We start from the raw sequence: 27005 nt of genomic DNA, 5'->3' as shown, positions 1-27005 counted from the left end.
TGTTGTGCTAGTGGAATGTTTCACTGTCCTATATATATATATATATATATATATATATATATATATATATATATATATATATATATATATGTTTTCCTTCATTCCCTGTATTACTGACTTCTCTGACCCAGCAACAAAGAATAGTGCCTCACTTAAAGCTTGAGTAAATTTATAAACTTGAAAATCCCCATTGCATTGGGAAATGGTTGTCACTGTGGATAGGGGAGTTATGTTCAACCAAATGACCTGCCCTATCCACTCTGACCCCTGTTGGGATTGAACTATTGTAGCCTGAGAAAATTCTGAGTATTGAAATACAGATCTCCATGTCAATAGGAGAAGGAAGAAGAGGTGAAAATGTGGGGTTGTGTTCTGTTATGAAACCTTTGTAGTATAATGTTAGAAAATATAGGGGGTTAAGTGAGTTAACTGGTTAATTCATGTAGTATTTATCTTGATTGAGTTCTTGAAGTCCTAGACTGTTTCTATTTTGGAGAGATTTGAGAAGTCAAAAGAATAGGACAAAATTCTTAGCCCTCTATCTTGTTCATCATATAACCCAAAATGATTTAGATGGAATTCACCTAGAGAAATGAATGGCAATGGACAATTGATTTTTGTTTTAATGTATATAACTTTTCTAGGTATTAGTGAAGTGTAAATCTTAGAAATTTCCTAATTAACCAGAACAGCTCATAAATATTAATTTATTTTTGTAATAAATCCAAAACAGGGGGAAGCTAGGTGCCATAATGGATAGAGCACCAGCTCTGGAGTCAGGAGTACCTGAGTTCAAATCCAACCTCAGACACTTAACACTTACTAGCTGGGTGACCCTGGGCTAGTCACTTCACCCCAATTGCCTCACTAAAAAAAAATAATAATAATTCAAAAACATAAATTTATATGTACTCAATAGGAAACACCTATATAGAAATGAAAAATGTAATCCTTTCAAATCATTCTCTTTTTATATTTATAAATGTTAATTTTTGTTGGTAGAAATATTAATAACATCTTATTCATAAAATAATTTACAAGTTTACAAGGCTACACCTTATAGCCTATGTTTAACAATAATAAAAAAGCAATTTGACATTTCTCTGACTTTTGTAAGAAGAGAAAAAATGTCACTGGTTGAAAAGACTATTTGCAGTGTTAAAGAGAATAGAGGAAGTTATCTAAAATAGTAGAAACAATTATTAACTGTCTCAGATAGCCTATGACTATAGAGATGTCATTTCCTAACTTTCTGAATGTCTGTTCTGATTAACAGTCATTTGGTTCATTTTCAATTTTTTGTCTGTTCAGGATAGAAAAGAATTTCCAATAAGCTAGTTTTAAATTTTTGTCTTGGCAGATGAAAAAGGTACGGTTCTTTTTTCCTCTCTTCTGTTACAATTGGATAAGGTGCCTTATTTTGACATTATAAAATGAATTATTTTCCCTCTAGACCTCCAGGGTCTTAAATCTTCTTAATTTCCTATAAACTCTATGTATTTCAAATATCTTATGCAGGGCCATGAACATAGTAGATATATTTTTTTAATTAATTGAACTGTATTTTAAAAGAGATTATAAAAGTACTAAGGATATGTTTAATGCTAAATATTACTCAAATAGAACACTAATAATAATGATAAATTCTTTACTTCTGTTTTGAAGATGGTAAAAAAATAAAAAACTGTTTCCCAGGACATACAGTATTTTACAATCTTATTTTTAAGACTGAAAGGGATCTTAAAGGTCAGCTAATCTAACTCTTTCAACAAGAGGACACTAATATTATAGGTAAGAATCTCATTTAAAGCTACATACATAAGTAGCAGAGATTATATTAAATTTTAAATTCCAGTTCATCAGATTCGATAGCCAAAATTCTCTCTCCTTCACAATACTCTTGATGACACATAAGTACATAAGAAATGATTATTAAATAGATGCATACAGATGTGCTTATGAATGACTGTATATGCCTATGCATGTGCATGCATATATTTATTTGTATATGCATATGTATATACATGTGTATATGTACAAATGTATGTTCATATGGAGAGAAAGAGAATCAGAAGCAGGGAGAGAGGTGCGGGGAGGGAATATTAAGCTCTTACTATGCATCAATACCAGCCATTCAAAGGACTAGGGATAACAAAACAAGGAAGACAACTATCTCTGCCCTCCAACAGTTTATATTCTAATGAGGGAAGTCAACAAATTAAAAAAAAAATAGAAACGGGAAAGAAGAAAATTGATGGCAGTTTACTCTATAAGATGGAGCTGACAGAAAATTGGCTTGGATGTTTGAACCTTAGCAAGATCTTAGCAAGATAAGGCAAAATTTGACCTATTAGAGCTGAGGAATCCAGGGATACAATTAAGGTTTTGGTTGAGAAGTAGGTCGAGGTATTAGTCTGAATATAGGCTGTGAATGCATAACTGACTTTGGAAAGAAAAATTATGCTATAATTTATGCTAAATACTTAACCTCCCTGAGTGGAATGTGCTTGTGTATGTGTATGTGCATGTGTATATGCATATGTATATGCATATATCCTTATAAATACAATGTATGTATATATGTATATAGATATAATACACGTTACACATTTACTTATATGCTATGTAGACACAGATATACATATACTATATCATAAATTGTCCTATAATATATTCAGCCAACCTCTAATTAGAAATCTTTATGTAAATGTTACAAATCAGCTAAACAAGCATTAATCAAGTACCTACTATGTGACAGGCACTATCCTTTAAAAGATGAAAATGAACTAGTCTTTGCCTTCATTCAGGTAACAACCTAAAAGCCAGGGAAATATATATAGATATAGATATAGATAGATATATATAGATAGATAGATAGATAGATAGATAGATAGATAGATATAGATATATATATAGATATATAGATATATATATAGGTATATATATAGGTATATATAGGTATATATATAGGTATATATATAGGTATATATAGGTATATATACATATATGTATATATATACATATATATGTATAGGTATATATATATGTATAGGTATATTAAAATACGAGTAAAATAAGGATGGGAGAGAAGATTCTTTTGGAAGTATAAAGGCTGAACAATATCATTTGTGTATGTGCATGGATGTGTATATATGTGTATGAACATATACACATGTGTGTTTGTATGTGCTCACATATGTGAGCATTTATGTATATGCCCATGTGGGTTTGTATATGTATGTATATAGGTATATATCTCTATATTGAACATGTATATAGTTTAACAAAATATACCAATTTGTTTTGAGAAACATTTCCCAATTATACATTTTCTTTCATTTATATTAATTTTTAAAATTTTTTTAAAATTGAGTTACAAATTCTCTTCTTCCCTTAAGCACCCCTACCCAATGAGGAGGAAGGTAATATGATACACATTATAAATATGAATTCAGGCAAGATATATTTCCATATTATCCATGTGGGGGTGGTGGGAAACAAGAACAATAAAGTAAAATATAGACTTTGTTATGTAGTTAGAGTTGATCAGTTTTGTCTCTGGGCATGAGCAAATTTTTTTCATGAGTCCTCTAGTCTTGTGGATTATTATATTGATCAGAGTAGCTAGTTCTCTTACACATTGGTTTTCTTTACAATATTGCTATTACCACATACATAGTTCTCCTGATTCTGTTCATTTCACTTTCTATCAGCTCATATAATTCTTCATAGGCTTTTTTGAAACCATCCCCTTCACCTTATAATATAGTAGTTTTTTATCATAATCATGTACCATAACTTGTTAATCCATTAACTAATTAATTTCCATTCAATTTCTGGTTTTGTCACAACAAAGTGAATTGCTATACATTTTTTACATATTTCTCTAAGTTTAATTGATTTTGTAATATACCTTTTCCTTTTTCTTTTTGAATTACAGTCTTAGTAGTTGTATAGTTATCCAAACTTTTTTTTGGGGGGGGGGTGAGGAAATTGGGGTTAAGTGACTTGCCCAGGGTCACACAGCTAGTAAGTGTCAAGTGTCTGAGGCCAGATTTGAACTCAGGTCCTCCTGAATCCAGGGCCAGAACTCTATCCACTATGTCACCTAGCTGCCCCAATCCAAACTTTTAAAAGCAAAGTTACGACCTTCTGTTTTTCCCATTATTATTGATAGATAGAATGCTACTGAATCAATCAGTGATCTAATTGAAAATATGGTGTCATTATATCATTTTATACTATTTACAATTTTATGCTTTTCATACAGAATTATTGTACATGATATTTTAATAATAAATTCATGAGTCTACTTAAATCAGTTGTGTGTATGTTTTAAAAATGCTAAATATAAAAGGTACTCAAAGGCAGAGTATTATGTAGAAGGAATCTCAACCTATTGTCACTGATCTTTGGGCCTTGGTCACACAGGGTACAATAGGACAGAACAAAGATACCATGCATAACACCATTTACCAATGAATCACTTTACAGTATGACTGTTTTTTACTTTACCAAAGAGAATTCAGAATAAACAATGCAATGACGAAACCATAATGAACTATTTCTTCAAACATAGTTATAACAGGTTGTTGTGACTTCTTACCTTTTCAGTAAAATTATGAAAGAAACACACTACTGTTAGCTGAAAATAGTGATATTCTTATAGAGGTATCCAGGAATATTTCATTAGTTATAATCCTACCCTCAGTAGTGGAGTGTGGGGACTAATTTTTAATTGGGAAGTGCTAGCTAAGTCGCTTGCGGCAATATTGGGGCAAGGAAGGAGACCGGCAGCCTCCCTCAAAACAGAACAAGATTTATTTTAACAAGAATGAACTTAAAAACAAAACACAAACAGGATTAGTAGGATAAAGGGAAAGGAAATAAAATGGGGAAAGGGAAATTATAATACCTGAAAAAATACCACCGCCCAGGAATCAGTTGAAAATACACAGAATGCCTGTCACTTTCCAGGTTCCACCTCAAATGCCCAATTCTCCTCCCCCAAACCTAGAAACTCCCCACACAGCCCCAGCCAATGGGATGGCTGCTCTTACAGTCACATGACTGCCCTCTCTAGGCTTCCAATTATTATAATTTTGCCAGGCCCATGTAGGCGTGGGCGAGTGGTGATGACATGAGGTGACAGAGCCCTGGCAACCGCTATAACCAGTGGGTGGAGCACCGTGCAGTTTGTGGAGCCTAGGCCAGTGTGCACTGAGGCAAAAAAACCCTCAAATAACAATTAATTCTTTACAGGAACTTGATTCCCATAGTACATTTTATTCAAATGAAATTAATGTATGTTTCAGTGAGAATATGGGTATGAACTAAAGTAAAAATAATGTATGAAAGAAACTAGAAAACTCATAATTTTTTAAAAAAATGACCTTTACCTCAAAACTACAATTGGTTTCTTCTTATCTATTTAAAGCCAGGATGATATCCCTTTTTCGTTTTTAAGTATTTTCTCCATAGGTATGCCTGCTTTTCAACTGGATGGGAGTTTTAAGGATGGCAGAGATCCTTGAGAGTTTGGTGAAAGATTGAGGTTTTATCCAATAATACTGACAACATTTCTAGAATATTAAGCAAGAGAAAATCTTATGGAAGGGAAGATTTGACTATCTTTTGAGACTACAAACATAATAATAGAATAATACAAGAAAAATACTATCTTCACTTGGCCTTAATAGAGAAAATAAAATGATTAAATTTTAAAAAATTATTATGATTCTCCAAAGTACAACATACTATGCAAACTTTATATGGAAATATGCTGATATAAATATTAAAAAGATAATAGTTTCTGATTGCAACAAATTTACAATAATCTGGGAGGTAATAAGATGATCAGTGTATACAAAAAATAGGGTAGTTATGAGCATTAAATAGATAACACATATAAAGAGCTCTGAAAAATTTAAAACACTAAATAAATATGAAGTGATGATGATAATGATGATGTCAATGATGATATAATTGCAGAATACTATAAGCGTCCAATCAAATCAACTGAGTATGTTGAAAGAGGAATGGTAATCCCATAGGCCTGAATGGATCGGGGACATTGTCATATGTGATGTTACACCCTAAATAGGCTTGGGAAGAAGATAATTCCAACAAATGGAGAGGAAAGGAATCTAGGGCAACATGTGTAAATTTACAGAGGCAAGAAAGGTTAGGACAATATTGGGTAATGATAAGTAATCAAATAGACTAGTGGTTAATATGTTTAGAGGTAATACTATTTATTGAGTAGAAACATAGATTGTAGGGTTAGTACCAAAGAAAACTAATTTTAATTATTTTCTTTTCTTTAATGTGAAGAATTAGTATGGCATAGTGAATCAAGAGCTGGCCTTGAGTCTGGCAGAATCATATTCTGCCTCAGATACATACACACCTATAGTGTGTGTGTGTATGTGTATATTTATGTGTGTATGTGTATGTATGTATGTATGTATGTATGTATGTATGTATGTATGTATTGACACTGTGGATATGTTAAAGTCATGTTAACTATCAGAACCCTGGGGAAATTTACAGTTTAAGTTGCAGGAGTATCTTGGATATCCATTGGCTGAAAGAATTTCCTCTTTATGATTTTTCCAAACAAATGAAATCACACTTCTGTCAGAAAAAATTTAGGGGGGTAATGTGGTCAGTTATGTGGATTTAAAGATGATTTAGAGAGTGCTGTGTATGATGCCTTGGAGATGAAAGAGGAAGAAAGCAGAGAAAATGTTCAAGAGGATATGACAGTAGCCAAGACAAGAAGTACTAATGTTCTGAATAATGGTGACTATCATGGGAATAGAAATGAGAACCCTAACGGTAGAAGTTTTGAAGCACCAGAACAGCTGGGCTCAACAACTATGTGGCAAGTTTGAGGAAGAGGAAAGAATATGAAGTATTTCCACATATTCAAGTTTGAGTGATTAAAATAAAAGTTTATACCTGTAACATATTTAATGATATTAGAAGAAGGGAGAGGCTTGGTGAAAAATATGGTGTCTTCTATTTTGGGCAAATTGAGTTTGGGTTGTTAATGGGTATTGAAGTGCCATAGTTATGCTGATGGAAATGAAGGAATAGTATTTCAGTGGAGAGATCAAGGTCAAATTATGGATTTCTTAGAATCATAGAATTATAGATTTGAAGATAGAAAGAATCATAGTAGCAAATGATTCCAACCTCCACATCTTAATTTTAGAATAAAAGAAATAAAGCCATTGATAAATCATGTGATTACCCCACATAAAAAAAAAGTGTCTGTTGTAAGATTGGAACCCAGGTCTTAATGACAAATACCATGTTCCAAGATTCATTGCCTTTGGCAGTTTTCTACATAGGTATTATTTGCTAATCAGAGAATTTTATGTTTTTATGGGGAGTTTCTAGACATACTAAAGTAGAAAGACTAAGAGCTATATATGTTTCTCTGCCATGGCAACCAAATTTAAAGATAAGGAATATTTTGAGGATTCTTTGTGAGAAAAAAAATCTCAATGATGAAGATGTACTTTTGTTGACTGGATAATACTATTTTGTCACAATAAATTAATATTTTTATTTGAATTACATTTTTACTCATGCAGAATTGCCTTATGTAAGAAAGTTCATGAGGAAAATGAGAATTTACCTATAGGTAGTTATTATTTGTAAATGTATAATTTATATTATTTAGAAGAAAAATCTGTAAGTGTGGAACATTAAGAAAAATTTGGTATTTCTCCTCACTAAATAGAAGTCATATGGTAACTAGCATTGTGCATGGGTGAAGGTGATATTTTGAGAATAACTGCTTGAAACAGAACTAATCATTTGGCTGACTCCAAGAAATATTTCCATTTGATTTGAGCTAAAACTTAGATCCTTGTCAGTAAATTCCTCTCTTTATACAACATGCAGGTTTTCAAAAATTGGGGAGATTAATTGTGGACCATTCAAAAACCTAAAGACACTTTTAATTTAAATCAATTTAGAAGAAATGGGAGAGTTACCTTAGTAGTACCGCTATTATCTGCTAAACATCAAAGACTCTGAAAGCAAAGGGACAGAAGGCAGACTTATTTCTCAGATGTTCGGGGCCCAAGGCTTTTAATGTTTAGTAATAATACTGCTAGAGTTGAGGAGTTTAATCTCTTCCAGCAGAAAGGTGATGAATATTGCAATTAAAAAAATTATATCTACAACCAGAGGCACCAAAGTCAGGGGAGATATTGATTTAAACAAAAAAAAAAAAAGAAAACTACCATGACCACAACCAACATCAACAAACAAGCACTGGGAACTAGATTTATAAATTTAGTAGGCCTTTTTTTTTAAGATTACATTGTGTTAAAAATAAGTTAGAAAGAACTAAGAAAGGGATTCAGGGTATATTATTATCATCATCATTGTTATTATTATTATTATTTTATTGTTGTTAAACATTTCAAAATCACAAGTCATTTGACATTTGAAGTCATAAACTGAAGTAAAAGTATGTGTTTGACAAAAGCTTTGAAAGAGATACATAAAATACATTGAAAGTAGAAAATGATAGAGAGAAGAAGAAGAGAAGAAGAAGAAGAAGAAGAAGAAGAAGAAGAAGAAGAAGAAGAAGAAGAAGAAGAAGAAGAAGAAAGAGAAGAAGAAGAAGAAGAAGAAGAATCATGGAAGAATCCATTAAAAGTAATACTTAAGGAGGCAGCTAGGTGGCGCAGAGCATAAAGCACTGGCCCTGGATTCAGGAGTACCTGAGTTCAAATCTGGCCTCAGACACTTGACACTTACTAGCTGTGTGACCTTGGGAAAGTTGCTTAACACTCATTGCCCTGCCCCCCCCCCCGAAAAGTAATACTTAACTAACATAGTAGGTATGCATTCTTATAATGAACCAGACTTCAAAGAAAGCTCTAAAAGTATCTTGCATATGAGATTAGTAAGCAGAATCACTCTTTAGAAGACAAATGCATGAAGCCTTCCCTGATTAAAATTACTACAACCCTTTCATTCTTATAATTGCCTTAAACATATTTTATATCAAATCAATTAAAAAAACATATATTAAGCACCTATTATGTGCCAGGCATTGTGCTAATTTCTGGAGATATAAAGAGGGACAAATGACAGTCCCTTGACCTCAAGGAACTTATAATCTCATTTGCTTATTGTCTGTTGTAACTTTCTATGAGAAACTGAGTTTGTTGAGGATAAAAATTATTTGGTGATCTTTTCTTTCTCTGTTTTTTAAATAGATCTCTGATTCATATCACAGTGTCTTGAACAAAGAAGGGATCAGATGAACATTTTAATTGAATTGATTATTTTAATACATGCTGGATAATATAAATGAGGCAAGGCCTTATCAGCAAAAATAATTTATTATTGTCCTAGTGGCTATATAATACATTGAACAAGATTACCAGAGCATCAGTTCAGAAATAAATAGAACCTTGTCAAGTAAAATTTAATAGTTGGCCTGCAGTTTACGTATAATAACAAAATGTACAATACTTTTTCAAGAAAAAAATAGGCAAAAGTAATTCAGTAAAAATAAAAATAAATCCATGAGTTTAAACTCACCATGAAAATGTGAAGACTGAAAAGTTATTCTCTACCACTAACCACCACTTCAAAAAATTGTTTCACTTTAAAGAACCTCCATGGTTAGCATGCAGAACTACCAAGCTCTTGGCCTGATCAAAAAATATATAATCAAAATGATCCTAGATCCAGAAACTGGAGAGACTACTGATGTCATCTAGTTGAACCATCCTTTTTTACAAGAAAAAAAAAAAAGAGAGAGACTGGGAGCAGCTAGGTGGCACAGTAGATAAAGCACCAGCCTGGGATTCATGAGGACCTGAATTCAAATCTGGACTCATGCACTTGATACTTACTAGCTGTGTGACCCTAGGCAAGTCACTTAACCCTCATTGCCCCACAAAAAAGAAAAAGAAGAAAGAAAAGTTACCCACAGATGTAGAGTGAATTGCATAAGATGATTCAGATGGTAAATATGGCAGTCAGAGCTTGAACTCATATCCTCTAAGTACAAAGACACCAAAACATTATTTAAGAATCTTATGCAAAAGCCACAATGTTTCCCATGGGATAATAGGTGAATATGAATTGTTGGAGGATAAAGTAGTGGATTACCAGTGGTATTTGCTTTGTAAAAGTAGTAAGATGAAACGGTTATAATAAAATCACTCCATAGAAATGAATTGTGCTTTACAAATATAGCCTTATATTCATATCAGGATATAACAACTACATTTTTGTCTCTTGTAGTTCAATCAGTTATTATCCAACTAGGAGATACAATGATTGTGGTACCTGCAGAGGGCTATGGTATTTTATGGATCAGACTAGCAATGTCATCTAATGCAAGTCCTGAATAAATAATGTTCCAATTCATATGTCTCATCTCAAAGTTAATTTCATGCTTCCTTGAGGGGAGAATTGTGACCTTGTTAGAATATCTAGTTTAAACTAATGGAGCCATATGAATAAATGTAATAAAGACCTAGCTTCATTTGAACTTATTTTGCATCTGACTAGTACATTTCTTTCCTCAAAACAGCCATTGACTGATGCATATAGAAATTGTGACATTTTTCAGTGTAGAAATATGTGCTCATGTGGATATACACCCACAATAAAACAGCAAATCTGTACCTCATTCTGCAATGAAAATGTTATATAGAGTATTAATTTCTAGTATCTGATTTAATTTGTTTAAGGAGTTATATTCAATGTATCATTTACTAAAACAAGGATTTATGTTTGCTCTCATAAGAACAGAAAACCTTGATCAATTCAGGCAATGAATCTTTAAATACGTTTTAACTTTATATGATCTTTATAGGGTAAAAGGTAATCGATAAACATGGTAGAAAAACTGCATATGATTCATTTTTTAATGTAGTGTGTCCTTTTTGACACAATGCCAATAGCTTGGAATGTAAATGTCAAGATCAATTCCCCCTTCTATAAAAATTATTTCTACATATAAAAACATTCCATTTTCCTTCTGATCTCAAAGACTGTGTACTTTTCACCAATTGACTCAGTTTCTTTTGACTAACTAATGGCATAGCTAGTCATAGAACTTCTTGATTGTTGGAGACCTCTGTAGTCTTTGTTCTAGTGCATTTTCTTATTTTGGAGACATTAGTATTATTCAGCCTGCTACTTCACTCATGTAAGACAGTAAAAAAATATTTTATCATTCTGATTCTTCACAGTTGCTATATATATTTTGAATGGAACACTCTAGTCCCAACTGCTTATAGGTTAATACAAGATGATCTTCATGAGTTAGAACAGCTGGAACTTTCAGTTATCAGTGAAAACTGACTTGTATCACTTTTTATTATGTCAACTCATAGAAATACAATAAAGTGAACAAATATAATGTTAGACATTTAAAGATATAACAATGTAGGGGAATCACAGCAGTTGTAATATTTTTATACCTTGTAATGATTTTTCCAGTTATTTTAAGTCCTTTTGTGTCCTTACTAAAACTTAAAAACTCACTAGCTCAAAGAGGGCAAAACTGCACACACAGTTGTGTATAAAAACTCATCTTACCCAAGACATATGTGGAAAGATGAGGGGTTAAAATAAAGATGGAATAATAAGAAGGAGTATAGATTAAGGGAGGAAGTAGTCAAAGGCAAAATAGACTTTTCAGGTAATGGGAAGAGAGAGAGAAGGAGAGAGAGAGAGAGAGAGAGAGAGAGAGAGAGAGAGAGAGAGAGAGAGAGAGAGAGAGAGAGAGAGAAGAAAATAGGATGGTGGAACAATTATAACTGTGAAAGTGAATGGGGTATTTTTACACCCAAAATAGGACATCAGTGATGTGTCAGGAATGTCTGACTGTTCTTTACCCCATTTGGGGTTTTGTTTGGAAAAATAATGAATCAGTTTTCCGTTTCCTTCTTCAGCTTATTTTAGAGGAAAGGATACTGACGCAAACAGGATTAAGTGACTTGCCCAGAGTTACATGGCTAGTAAATATCTGAGGCCATATTTGAACTCAGGAAGATGAGTGTTCTTCAATCCTGGCCCAGAACTCTATCACTCTATCCACTACACTAGATCAACTAGTGTTTGGCTAAAGTAAAAAAAAAAATTTAAAAAATATATAAATACACACACACACACATATATTTGCATATTAGCATTCAAATAATTGAAGGAAAAGTTAAATGAATTATGGGAGGAAATAGCAAGACTCTGCTAGTGGGGTACATTAATTTAGTCCTCTGAAACCTAGATAAGTCTAACCATAAACTTGATAACAAAAAAGTTAGGCAGATGAAATAAATATTAGAAATTTAGATATGATAAATCTTTAGAAAATGTAAAATAGAAATTGAAACAAGCATGTCTATTTCTCAGCTTATATGGCACTTTCAAAAAATTGGCCATGTATTGAGACCAAAATAATGCACAAATCCAAAAAATTAGAAATATTTAAAAAATAATTTTCAGCTAATAATATTCTTAGAAACATTACAAGAATAATTATGTCCAAAACCATATAAAATAATTGGGAAAAAACAAAGTAGTCCTACCAAATTCCTTCAACATCATAAATATATAAAGCAAAGAGGACAAAAACAGAGAAACAACAGACCAATTTTCCTATTGAATGCTAAAGCAAAATAAAAAAATGAATATTAGAAAGTGACTATATCAATACATGACAAAGATAATTCACTATGACCACTTGGAATTATTGTAGGAATTCAGGGCTGGTTAAATATTAGGAAAAACATAAGAAAAAAAAGGTATATCTATAAACAAAACAATAAAAATAATATGATTATATGAAAATATACAGAAAAATCTTTGACAAAATACAATACCCATAGCTATTAAAATATGATAAAGCATAGGAATAAATGGAACTTTTCATAAAATTGTGAGAAGGATCTATTTAAAATAAAGAACAAGCATTATCTATAATGGGGGTAAACTAGAAATCTTTCCAAGAAGATCAAGGGTAAAGAAAGGATGTTCATTATCACAATTATTATTCCATATTGTACTAGAAATGCAAGCTATAGTAATAAGGCAAGAAAAAGAATTAAAAAGAGCTAGCAATTAATGAGAACCAGCATCAAGGAAATAAAACTATCATTCTTTGCAGATGGTATGATGGAATACTGAGAGAAATGTTAAAAATCACATAAAAAAATAGCTGAAACAATGAAAAACTTTAGTAAATTTTCAATATATAAAGTAATCTAAAATATAATATTAGCATTTCTATATGCTTCCAACAAAACAAGGTAAAATAAAAGAGAAATTCTATTTCAAATAAATGGTGATGGTATCTTAGCAGTTCATCAGCCAAGACACATAAAGGAACTATATGACTACAGTTCCAAAATATTTTTTACAGGGAAAAAATAATTTCTAAACAAATGGAGGAAAATTATTTGCTCATGGGTAGGCCAAACCAATAAAATAAAATTAGAGTACTATATAAATTAATTATTTGATTTGATTCCATACAAATCAATCTAACAGAGTAATTTCTTAGAACTTGAAATGTTATAATATTCATTTAGAGGTATAAAAGTTCAAGACTATCAAGGTTATACACACACACACACACACACACACACACACACACACACATATATATATATAATGGAGGAAAGCAGCCTAGCAGTAGAAAATCTCAAAATATGCCACAAAACCATAACCATCAAAAAAGAAAAATCTAGCTCTGGATAAAAAAGGTGGTTATGGATCACTAGAATAGATTAAATACACACTATTTAGAAGTAAATGACCACAGTAACCTAGTATTTAATAAACTCAAAGAACCAATCTATTGATGGAAGAACTCAGTATTTGAGTAAAACTTCTGGAAAAAATGGAAAACAATCTGGCAGAAATTAGACATATCAAATTAGACATATCAAAATCTTGCCCAATCTCTCAAAATAAGCTCAAAATTTGTATATTTGGCATATAGATTGACATCATAAGAAAATCATGAAACCATCAAAAAATGAACTCTCAGAAAGGGTTCATGACCAAATAATTGATACAGGTGATCATAGGAAGAAAAATGCATAATTTTAATTACACTGAATTAAAAAGGGCTTACACAAACAAAAGCAATGCAGACACATCAGGGAAAAAAAAGCAGAAAACTGCAGGAAAATTTTACAGGAAGTTTCTCTGATAAAGGTCTCATTTCTCAAATATTAGAATGAATAAGCAATTTGAATAAATGTATCACATTACAAAATAAGTCATTTCTCAATTAATAAATGATCTAAGCATATGAACAGGCAATTTTCAGAAGAAATCAAAGCTATCAATAGTGATATGGCAGCAGCTAGGTGGTTCAGTTGAAAAAGCACTGGCCCTGGATTCAGGAGGACCTCAGTTCAAATCCAGCATCAAACACTTGACACTTACTAGATGTGTGACCCTGGGCAAGTCACTTAACCCTCATTGCCCCACAAAAAAATAGTGATATGAAAAAGTAGGCTCTAAATCACAAATAATAAAATAAATGTAAATAATAACAACTTTGCAGTAGCACTAGTTGCTGTTGTAAAATGTTATTCTTTTCTTATTTTGGTGGAGTTGATACAAATCATTTTTAGAAAAGTCACTTCACGCAAAAATAATAATTATATTAATGAATATTATAATAATGATTATTATTAACATTGAATTCTCTGTTTGCTGCTCTCCAAACTCACAAGGGCAACTTGGATTTCTCAGGGGAATAGCATCAATCAATAAACATTTAGTAAGTGCCTATTAAGTGGCAGATATTGTGTTAAGCACTGGGACAACGCCGGTGAAATAACAATAATAAAGACAAAAATTACTACTATTTGTAGATTTATTCTGTCCAGACACTGTGCAAAATACTTTCCAATTATTATCTCATTTGATCATCACAACTACCCTGGGATTTAGGTGACATAATTTCCTGCATTTTACAGATGAGGAAACAGAGATAGCAAGAAGCAAAGCGATTTTCCCAGGATAACAGAAATAATCAGCATCTGACTCCAGACCTAGCAATCGGTCCACTGGGCCACCTAGTTGCCCAAGTAGGAACAACTTTCTTGTCCAATATTCCTAAAACTATGGAATTTAAGACACTACCAGAAAGTTTTAAAGTATGCTTAGCCAATAGACACAATTAGCTCAAACTAAACTTAAACTTGAAATTCTTAACATAAACAACAATAAAATATTGTTCCCATAAACCTAAGAGGCACTTTTTTCACAAATACAGTGTCATTTGGAAAGAAAGTTATATAGGCATTATAAACCATACAACAGGTAACCACTTAGGAAATATATGTGACCAAAACAATTCACCATTGGGTGCTGCAGGATTCCAATAACATTTCTCTTCTTGCAATACCCTTACTCTGCTTTAAGCACTAATACCATCTTTTCATCACCCCCACACATTCTGAAGAGTCTCTGCTGAACAGATTATTTTACTTGCTTCCTGCACCTACTCCTGTCTGTAACTTTATTCCTGACTTCCAGGACTAACTTTTTCTTGATTCCTTTTGTCAACCTGCTCAGAATCTGACCCCATTCAATTGGGAATTACCATTGGGAGAGGGGATATAGAAATATAATATTGTTTTCCTTCCTTTGCAAAATTTTGTTCTAATCAAATCTTTACCAAATCTTTAAAATTCCTGGATATGGTCTTGGACCAGAAAGCTTTCTAGGTTTTTTGTTTTTTTTTTGTAAAGCCAGCTGGGATATATTTAATCCTTCATAAGACCAGTGACTAGATGCCCTACAATTCCACTTAGCTTATGTAGGAAAATCATTGTATCTTTTAAAAACAGTGGATTGTAAACTTTTCTTTATGAACTGTGAATGGGTGATGTCTACATTTTTGACCTAGAAAATCTGCTTATAGCCACTCAAAGACTTAGTCTCTTTTTTTGTTTGTTTTATTTTGTTTGGGGTTTTTTTGCATCACAATTGGGGTTAAATAACTTGCCCAGGGTCACAAAGCTAGTAAGTTTCAAGTGTCTGAGGCTGGATTTTGAACTCAGGTCCTCCTGAATTCAGGGCCGGTGCTTTCTACATTGCACCACCTAGCTATCCCCAAAGACTCATACTCTTTACATGGTACGATGTAATTAAAATATGAAAAGTGGTATATACCCTATAGAAAATGGAAATTCAATTATTTTAATTCCTCATTGTCTTTATTACCAGATCCTTAGGTAATTTCATCAAGTAGTATAAACAAGGGTAAGTTAATTGATTAAGGTCTCAATTTATGAACTTACTGGCAGTGAATTGTGAACATTTAGGAGAGCAAAGCACCAGAAAATAGGAGTTTAATCAATACTGTATTTATGGCCAGCTTTTCCAGAATCAATCCCCAATGGAATGAAATTTGCTAATCAGACCTTCATGGCGAAGAAAAAGACTCACTCAATAGTCTTCCTACTTAGAAGTAAATATGATGGTATGAATGTTTTGTAGAAACTGAGTTATATTTCAACCCATTCTCCTCAAAGAATAAGGTGGTTTAGGGAAGTATTATGTTCAGCGATTGTGGAGTGGGGAGAAGTTTTTCTTTCTGTTCTCACTATATTTTCAAGTAAATACCACTTAGAGAAAGCCAACAGAAACAAAACATTAAGACCAAAATCAGTTGATCAGGAGTCTCCTTTTAAACACTCCTCGTGACAAACAGTAAGCACTGAATAAATGCTTGTTTACTGATTGATTAATCAATTATCCAAAATCACAATGATTGAAGTTGTATAAAGAATGTCATCTAGACAGAACGCCTAACCCGATGTAACCATAGGAAATCCATTTTCTAAAGCTCTCTAATTATCCCTGGACATTGGTTCAAATACAGATATCGATGAGTGTGCCACCAGCAATGAGACACTCTCCTCACAGATCTGTGTCAACACCTTGGGCAGCTACCGCTGTGAGTGTCGGGAGGGCTACATCCGAGAAGAAGATGGGAGGATGTGTACCAAAGGAGACAAAGGTGAGCACTCCATGGTTTGAGATAGAACTGAGTTCAATGTTATCTCTGGCCTCAGCCATTGAAGTAAACACAGGCCCAGAAGCCTGAAATAAATTGGGAAGCAGTGTGGGGGTACATGAGAGGACAGAAGAAAAAGTAAGACACAGACATGAAAATATCTGTAAAAATGGGATACAATTCAGATTTGCATAGTAATTGAAGACTCGTAAAGTACTCTCTGTACATTATCTCACCCGAGTCTCACAACATCCTTGTGAGATAGATATTGCAAATATTATTATCCTGATTTGACGGATGAGAAAATTCAGGATCACTACAACTCTTCAGCTTATTGCACAGGTAGATAAAATCTCTCCTTTTTCTAAAGTGAAATATAAGTGTCAGGATGTAAACTCATTATTATTAGGCTTACTCAAAACAGCCTTATATGCCTAGTAGCAAACAAGATGACAGGTGATATGTGTCCAATTCTCTTACCAGACTATTCATTTATGACATAAAATTGACAGGACCAGAAAAGAGTATGAAGGCATAATAAAGTGTTTCTTCACTGATTCATTCAATAATGCATCAAAAATATCAAAATACATAATATTAATGGCTCATAAAATTATAGCACTTTACTTATCATATAGATTCCTTCCCCACAAAAACCATATGAAGGTCATAATAGTATTATATTTCTTCTCTGTTTTGTAAATGAGAAAATTGTTTTCAGATTTTCTTCATTTTCTTTTACTCAGCTATAATTATGAGATATCAATATAAAATACGCAAAAATATTGATTTAATGTCATTAATTCAATATAAACAATTTTCATGACCAATAGACATCACTGGGTGTTACATATAACTAATAACTGTTTTCCATGATCACTGTCAGCCCTACTTTACAACACAAAATGGATGCTAAGTAGTATTAATATAATTAGCACACACTTGAATTTTTTTTCCATCAATTCATTTCCCATTGGTAAATGTCTAGTTTAAATTCAATTATATAAGCCAGACAAAATGGCTTGTTGAAAGAAGCATATTAAAATAGACACATAGTTTGTAATTTGTGTAAATAGAGAACTGATATATAGGTTTTGCATATGAAAGTTCAATTAATAAAATGTTTTGTCAAAATCATAAGTGTGGGTATAAGCCATCAAATTGAATGTTAGTGATTCAAATTTACAGACTGTGGGCTCTGTGTACATTTGGGAGTTATGAGCAGAGAGGAATTTTCTAGAGGTCCTTAAGCTTAAAGTGTTAGGAAAGCAAATTGCAATTTTGAGAAATGTACTGGATTTGAGAGAAAATTCTGTTTGGAGGGTTTATATCTGCAAATGTTCTTACACATCACTGAGCCCAACTCCCTCATTTTATAGATATGAAAACTGAAACATAGGTAAAATTAGTGTTACAATGACACATATGAAAAAAAAAAAACACACATCGGGCTTTCTGACTACAATTCCTTCTGTTATCTTTTATTTCCTTGTGACCTGGGTTCTAATCCCATATCTAGTATAGCCTACAAAAATAATAACAATAATTAACTTAAATATTACTTTAAGATTTTCAAATTTATTTACAAATATTATTTCATTGTATCCTTACAACTAACCTAGAATATATATGCAATTATTACCCACATTTGACAGCTGAAGCAGACAGAGCTTACATGAATTATGCAGGGGTATAAAGTTAATAAATGTCTAAGGTTAGATTATACATATATACATATATATATATACACACACACACACACACACACACACACACACACACACATATATATATATATATATATATGTGTGTGTGTGTGTGTATATATATGTATATATATGTATATATATGTATATGTATATATATGTATATATATGTATATGTATGTATATATATATATACATATATATATATATATATATATATATATATATATATATATATATATATATATATATATATATATATATTTTGCAGGACATTGAGGGTTATGTGACTTACCCAGAGTCACATAGGTAGTAAGTGTCAAGTGTCAAGCACCTGAGGCTGAATTTGCACTCAGGTCCTCCTGAATCCAAGGCCGGTGCTTTATCCACTGCACCACCTAGGTGCCCCCTGAACTTGTAATTCTTAATCTTATTCTTTTATTTCCTCTCAGTTTTTTACCAATTTATTCTGAATGTATGTTTATTTATAGTTGTTTGCATATTCCTCATACATTAGAATGTGAGCTCCTTGAGGGCAGAGAAATATTTTTGCTTCTGTATATTTGGTTTGCTTTAGGCTGTTTTTTTTTTAAATTTTTTTCCCATTCTCTAGCACATAGCATAGTGCCTTGAATATAACTATGTACAGTTAATACTTGGTGATTTGACTTTAAGATCACTCACTACTTACTGAAGATTGCATTTCTATCACAGTTGGAATTTCCGGAGTTAATTTCATCATTATTACTACTTATTACTCATGTGAACTTGAGTAAGTAAATTTACCTCTCTAGGTCTCAATTTTCTTTATGAAAATGGGTGGTTAAGAACTAGATCTTCACTGATGTCCCTTCTAATTTTAAACACTTAGGATCACTGAATATACTATATCCAAACTCCCTTTTGTATGGCCATTTGTTAAATGATTTGTTATTTTTCAAGTTCAATTGGCTTTACTGTACAAGGAATATATGTGGTTAAAGGATTGGAGGTCTTTATCAGTTCTTCAATTTTATGATTCAAAATTGTATGTTTATGTATTTAGCACAGTGCCAGATTTTAAATAGAAATTACACAATTGTGGATTAATTTGCAGGAAAATAGTGTTTATTCCAACACAAAGCACAGTGCTTGGAACATAGTAGTCACTTAATAAAAGTGTGTTGACTTAATTGCCCTCAGGTTTGACATGATCATAATAGTTCATAAAAATTTAGACCATGTGAATGAAAAAAAATATATAGTTAAACAATGAGACTGAATCCTGTATTTAAGTGAATAAAATATTTCTTAAAACCTGAAATTAATATTTCATTCACCTTAATAAACACTGAATCATACATCTCACAGATTTTTTTTCCAGTTCCTGGTCCTAGTTCAAGCATGAATAGGAGTGTTCACAGGGCAGTAGGGGTATTGGTCATGGTTCTAGATCAGAGCAGTGTTCTTGTGGTCACTCAAAATTGATTAGTTGCTTTGCTTTCAGTCCAAAGGAGAAAAAAGCACTAGCAAGGGACAGCATCTCAACGGCAGGAATTAAGGGAGTATCAGCACTTGTGGCTTCAAGAGAACAAAGTCTTTTGTAATGACCAGAGCATAATCCAGGAAAGCAGTTACCATACCTCTCTTTATATGGTACCTTGGAAGCAAAGAAAATGTACAGACTCCCAGAACTATCTCTGAAAACAGCAGTGTAAAAAAATCTGAATCTTGGGATAGTGCCCTCCCCACTATGATAAATGATTCCAAGAGACATTAAGAAACAATAAAAGAAACTCAAAATGATGAAAAATAAAAGAAAATATGAAGTATCTTATTGAAAAAATAACTGATGTTCAAAACACTGAGGGCCAGCTAGGTAGCTCAGGGGATAAAACGCTGGCCCTGGATTCAGGAGGACCTGAGTTCAAAACCTGCCTCAGACACTTGACACTGTGTGACTCTGGGCAAGTCGCTTAACCCTCATTGCCCTGCAAAAAAAAAAAAAAAAAGATTAAGGAGAAATACATGAATAATTTTTAGACTACAAGAAATGCATGATAAAAAGAACCCTCACATCATATTTCTAAGAAGTAGCAAGAAAAATTTCCCTGACAGTCTAGAACCAAAAGACAAAAATGAAATTGAAATAATCCACAGAGACACTCCTAAAAGAGATCCCAAAATGAAAATTCCCAGCAATATTATATATCTGGCAACCAGAGTTTCCAGGTCTAGGAGGAAGTATTGCAAGCATGCAGAAAGAAAAAAACAATATTGTAAAGCCACAATTAGGAACGCAGAAGATTTGGCAGCTTCTAAATTAAAGTAGCAGAAGTTCTAGAATATGATGGTTAAGAAGATAAAGAAACTGGGATTATAATCAAGAATTAACCTACCCAGCAAAACTGAGTTTAATCCTGTAAGTGAAAAATGGATGTTTTCTGAAATAGGAGAATTGCAAGCATTCTTGATGAAAAGACCAGAATTAAATAGAAAATTTGACTTTAAAGCATAAGACAGAATAGAAGCATAAAAAGTAAACATGAAAGAGAAATAATAGGATATTTTAAAATGTAAACTGTTTATTTATATCCCTGTATAGAAAGATTAAACATAACTCCCAAGAACTTCATCAGTGTTAGGGACGTTAGAAGGTGTATTCCTAGACAGAAGGCATGTCTGAGTTGACTGTGATGGTAGAATTAAAAAAAAAAAACAAAAAACTAAAGGATAAGAAAAAAGGATGCATTGGGGAAAAAAGGGGAAGGAAAAGGAAGACTGAAGAGATTATTTAAATTATAAGAAACATAAAAATAAGTGCTTCTGTGTTAGAGGGGAAAGTGGGGGCACATCAAGAAACCCTTGAACCTACTTTATCAGAATTGGCTCAGAGAGGTAATAAAACACACCCTCAAATGGTTATAATAATCTATTTTACCATTATCAGGAAGTAGGAGGGATAAAGAAATAGGGGAACTGATAGAAAGGAGGGAGGCCTAAAAGAGACAGTGGTCAGAACAAAAAAAACTCTTTTGAGGAGAAACAGGATAAAAAGATAGAGAGAAGGATAAAAGGAGGAAACAGGATGGAGGGAAATAAAAATTAATCACAACTTTAATGTAAATGGAATGAACTCACCTATACGTTGAAAGTGGATATCAGGGAGGTGGAGCCAAAATGGCAGAGGAAAAGCAGTAAGCACTCTGAGCTCCTGACAGAATCACTCTGAAAAGCTCCAGATAATGCCATAAGAAAATTCCTGGAGCAGCAGAACCCACAAAAGGATGGACTGAGACCATTTTACAGCCAAAGTTGTGTGAAAATTGGAGTGACACCCCCTACTGGAGAGATACTGTAGGAAAGTTCCGCCATGAGGAAAAGGTGTCTGAGGGTAAGCCATGTGACTTGGAAGGTCAGTTCCTTGTGTCAGTAAGTGACATTTGCTCATGGGTACTGTTGATCAAAGCTACCAGCCAATTAGCTTGGAACTGTGTGTGAGTGGACAGGATGTTTCTGGTTTTTCACAGGAGGCTTGTGGGATGACAAAGGGGCAAAGCTCTCTCTTGCTCTCTCTCCCTTTGGCCAGGACCTCATGAGGAGGGGGCAGAGATGCTGGCTCCCTGAGATAGATAGATTAATCTAGGCCTCTTTCTAAACCTTCACCAAATTCTTATACTCCTTAATAAATGCTTAAAAGTCCAAACACTTGCTAAAACTTTTAATTCATTGGTGACCACTCATTAGATTTTTAGACAGTATATCTATTATTTTAGCCACCTCACAGACAGCAACTATTCAGTTGGCTTAGAAGGTCTGAAGGAGGTGTCTACTGTACTGGGGTGGGAGTGGAGCCCATTCCCACAGAAATGCTGACACAGATCCAATGCCAGTCTGCACCAGAGAAAGAGACTTCTGGAGCCTCTCAATCTGCTGCAGCTGCAGCTAACTCAGCCCACAGTCTGGTGAGAGGGTCAAGCAGTTAGCTGGGAGGAGATTATAGAGTTCTCTGCCGCCACTGAAGTAGAACTCAGATGTTTAGTCTGGGCTCAAATAAAGGACACAGTCTTGGGTGGTCATCCCAGGTGGGTGAGGGACACAGGTCTGCCACACACTTGCAACCAAAGTGAACCAAATTTGTTTCAAGGTTAAAGAGAAAGCAGCCTGTGGTTGCTTACAGACCAGAACACAGGACAGGTGAGCTGAGAACATCCCTCTCCTTAAATCTTACCAACTGGGATCCCCTGAAATTTGGGATAGTGCATCATGGAGGCAGTGAATCACTTTAAGAAGGAGTCAAAAGTCAAGAAATAGGCTGGCAAGATGAGCAGGCAGACAAAGATATGAAGCACAGAGAGAGTTTCTTTACTGACAAGGAAAATCAAAGTACATCCTCAGAAGAGAATAGCAACATCAGAGCTCCTACATCCAAAGCTTCCAAGAAAAATATGAATTGGTCTCAGGCTGTAGAAGTGCTCAGAAAGGATTTTGAAGATAAAGTAATAGAGGTAGAAGAAAAAATGGAAAGATAAATGAGATTGATGCAGGAATGTCAAAGAAAAAAAAAGGCAACAGCTTGAAAAGCCAAATCGAAAAGCTCTCTGAAGAGAATAATTGCCTAAGAATTAGGACTGAACAAATGGAAACTAGTGACTTTATAAGAAACCAAAACACAATTAAGCAAATACAAATGAATACAAAAACAAAGGGCAATGTGAAATGTCTTCTTGGAGAAACAGCTGACCTGGAAAATAGATCTAGGACAGATAATTTGAAAATCATTGGACTACCTGAAAACCATGATCAAAACAGAAGCTTAGACATCATCTTCCAACAGATTGTCAGGGAAAATTACCCTGATATTCTAGAAACAGAAAATAAAATGGAAATTGAAAGAATCCATTGATTACCTCTTGAAAAAGATCCCAAAATGAAACTCCCAAGAATATAATATTTACATTCCTAAGCTCCCAGGTCAAGGAGAAAATATTGCAAGGAGTCAGAAAGAAACAATTCAAATACTGTGGAGCCACAATCAGGATAGCACAGGATCTATCAGCTTCTAAATTAAAGGATCAGAGGGCATGAAATATGATAATTCAGAGGGCAAAAAAAATTGGGATTACAACCAAGAATCACCTACCCAGCAAAAGTGAGTATAATATTTCAGGGGGAAAAATGGACCTTCAAAGAAAAAGAGGACTTTCAGGAATTCATGATGAAAAGCTGAACTGAATAGAAAATTTGTCTTTCAAATACAACACCCAAGAGAAGCATAAAAAGGTTAACAGGAAAAAGAAATCATGAGCAATGTTAAAAGGTTAAACTGTTTACATTCCTACATGGGAAGATGATACTTCTAACTCCTAAGAACTTTCTCAGTATTAGGGCAGATGATAGGAATAAATTTAGACAGAGGGCACACATGGGCATTGAGTATGAAGGGAAGATATCTGTAAGCATTTATCTTTTGTTTTTCATTTTTGTGGGGTGGTCAGGGTTGGGTGGCACATGTGGACTCAAGGAGTTCTTGACTGTCTTTTGTCTGTGGCCAGATTTGGGCTCAGGTCTTCCTGGCTCCAGGTTCAGTGTATTGTCTACTGTGTCACCGACCTGCCCCATGATGACATCTTTAGGGTAAAATTGAGGGGGGAGAGGATTACACTGGGATAGAGGGAAGGGGAGAGGTAGAATGGGGTGAAATCTGACATGAAAGAAGCAGGAAAGGGCTTATGGAGTTGGGGGGAGAGATGGAGGAGGAGTGGGGCAGTAAATGAACCTTACACTCATCTGAATTTACACAATGAACTTACTTGCTCTCATCAGAGTTGGCTCAAGGAGGGAATGACATACACACTCACTTGGGTGGAGTAATCTATCTAAGCCTGCAGGAAAGAAGGAGGGAGGGGTAAAAGAATGGAAGGCAGAGCAGGGGAGGGGGCAGCCAGAAGCAAATAACTTTTGAGGAGGGATAGGGTAAAAGAAGAGGAAAAATAGAGTAAATATCATGGGGAGAGAATAGGATGGAGGGAAACAGTTAACAAATCAGAACTGAAAAAAATTTAATTTGGAATGATGATTGTTGGAGGAAGATAAGGATTGATAGATTATGATGACTGATTGATAATGATGATGATAAAATGTATAGTACTTACTTTCCTGGGTTTATTGTGAAAAAAATTCTTTGTCATGTAAAAGGTATTATATAAATGTTATCTACTATCCATTGCAATAATCAACCTCATGGCGCTATTGTAAGGTAAATTCTCTTTAAAGTACTATATAATTATAGTTTACTATAAAAATGATGATCAAGATGCTATCAGGAGTTATTATCAAATTCTATATGTAACTTAAAAAAAAGAGTGTGGATAGCAGAATGGGTTCAAAATCATAATCAATCAATATATTGTTTATAAGAAGCAAAACTGAAAGACACACACACAGTTAAACAATCAGTTGGAGAAAAATGTATTATGCTCCCACCAAGGTTAAAAAAGAATGCAGTGTAGCAAGGTTTCAGTTGACGTATAATGACAAACTCCCAGATAAGGATGGTTCCTGTTGAAAAGATGGAACTTTCACTTCTAATAGCATTTCCTTGAAATTTTTCCTGCATTGTTGAAGAATGAATGAATGAGTGTTTATTCTTTCATACCAGTTACATTAATGGTAGGAGTATATCCTCAGAATATTAATGAATATTTTACACATATATTCATCAGCTTCAACATTTCCTTTCTGTTTCAGTTATCAGATAGTATAAACCTTGTGTATCCTTTTGTAACAATCCTACACGTTTGGATTGGATTCTCTTTCTTGAAAGGAGAGATCAAGTCACTAAATATCAAGGAAATTATCTTTCTTCACGTTGTAGAGAGAGAGAGAGCTAATGAAGGCTAGAGTGTGGGGATTTCACCTACAATGGAATTTTAAACATCTTTTAAGGAAGAAGAGAGAGGACATAGTAGAAGAAGGAAGTGGTAATGATTTCTTCAGAAACATTGAATATTTCATAACCATGGTTAGTGACAGCTATAGTTCTCTTACTCAAAGACAAGGATACAAAGGGACAGTCTAAAATGTGAAAGAGATTATAACGTATGTGTTTTTGTTTTTGTTTGTTGTTGTTATTTTCTATTGTTAGTTGCTTTTTATTCTTTTTGGTTGTTGTTTGTTTGTTTTGGTTCCATAATTAGGTACATTAACTGATTTAGAAAATGATGGCCCTTTACCCTCCTCCCTAATTCCATCTCTTCTCACACTAGAAAAACTATAGCTTTCAAAATCTTTAGTGATTTAAGCACTATTTCAAGACCAGCCAGGCCACATTTATTAGGATTTTTACACTTGAAAGTCATTTTCTTGGTTTTTCTCACAGTTGAATGAAAATATCCCATTATGCACCTGTGACATTTGTACTTAAAAGAATGTGAGAATCTTGTCATCAACCCATCTTAACAGGAACAATAAAATTGTTTATATTAGAGACAGTCTTACCAACAGTATCTGATCTAACAAAATCGCAAATCTTTAAAGTACTCAATAATGAAACAAAATCTTTCCTGAAAACATACTTAAGGCAACAATCAAAAACAAAACCAGAAAAATTCACAAAGGTTATTGTTGTTATTCTTTGTTTTGCCTTTTCAGTACTTTACTTGTATGTGTACTCCCAGGAAAGAAGGCTTTCATAAATTTTAAGCTTCTTTCTGCTTTTCTGATGCTACTATAGTCAGCTAAGTCTTTCATAAGTTACATCAGGTCTCAGTCACAGATTACATATATATAATATAGATAGATAGATATAGATGTAGATGTAGATATAGGTAGATAGATAGATAATATCTATATCTATCTATCTATCTATATCTATATCTATATTTGTGGGGGATAAAGGTGAGTCTCAGTCCTCCTGGATTTAATTTAACTAGCCAAGTATCCTACAATTAATTATCAAAATCTAGGAAAGATGTTTCTATACCATAATCATGATGTAGTTTGTCACTTTACCTTTTCTCCTCAGGGGAGAAAAAAAATTCCCTAAGGATCTCCCTAGAGGCTAAAGAGAGCCTGTCCTAAATAATATAATTCTCATTTTCTGGATGTATTTAGGCACAACTTTTCTAGAAGCAATGTTTAAGTCAAATAAAAATTCCAATAAATATTTAATAAATTTAATAAACATTTTCTTTGTGTACATCCACATTGGATGAGGCTCATGGTTGGGTCCTGCAATAATTGGTAGCTAGGAAATGGAATGTATACAAGAAGATGGCAAAATA

At 33.3% G+C, this 27005-nt stretch overlaps 1 pseudogene; it reads left to right on the top strand.

The window, feature by feature from the left end:
- Positions 1-16443: 16443 nt before the first annotated feature.
- LOC122747080 overlaps positions 16444-27005 on the top strand; it is a 101952-nt pseudogene continuing 91390 nt past the window's right edge.

This window comes from Dromiciops gliroides, chromosome 1 (genome assembly GCF_019393635.1).
Source record: "Dromiciops gliroides isolate mDroGli1 chromosome 1, mDroGli1.pri, whole genome shotgun sequence".
In the NCBI taxonomy this organism is placed as follows: domain Eukaryota; kingdom Metazoa; phylum Chordata; class Mammalia; order Microbiotheria; family Microbiotheriidae; genus Dromiciops; species Dromiciops gliroides.
Note: the sequence above shows the minus strand (reverse complement) of the source record. Positions and strands in the feature narration are given on the sequence as shown.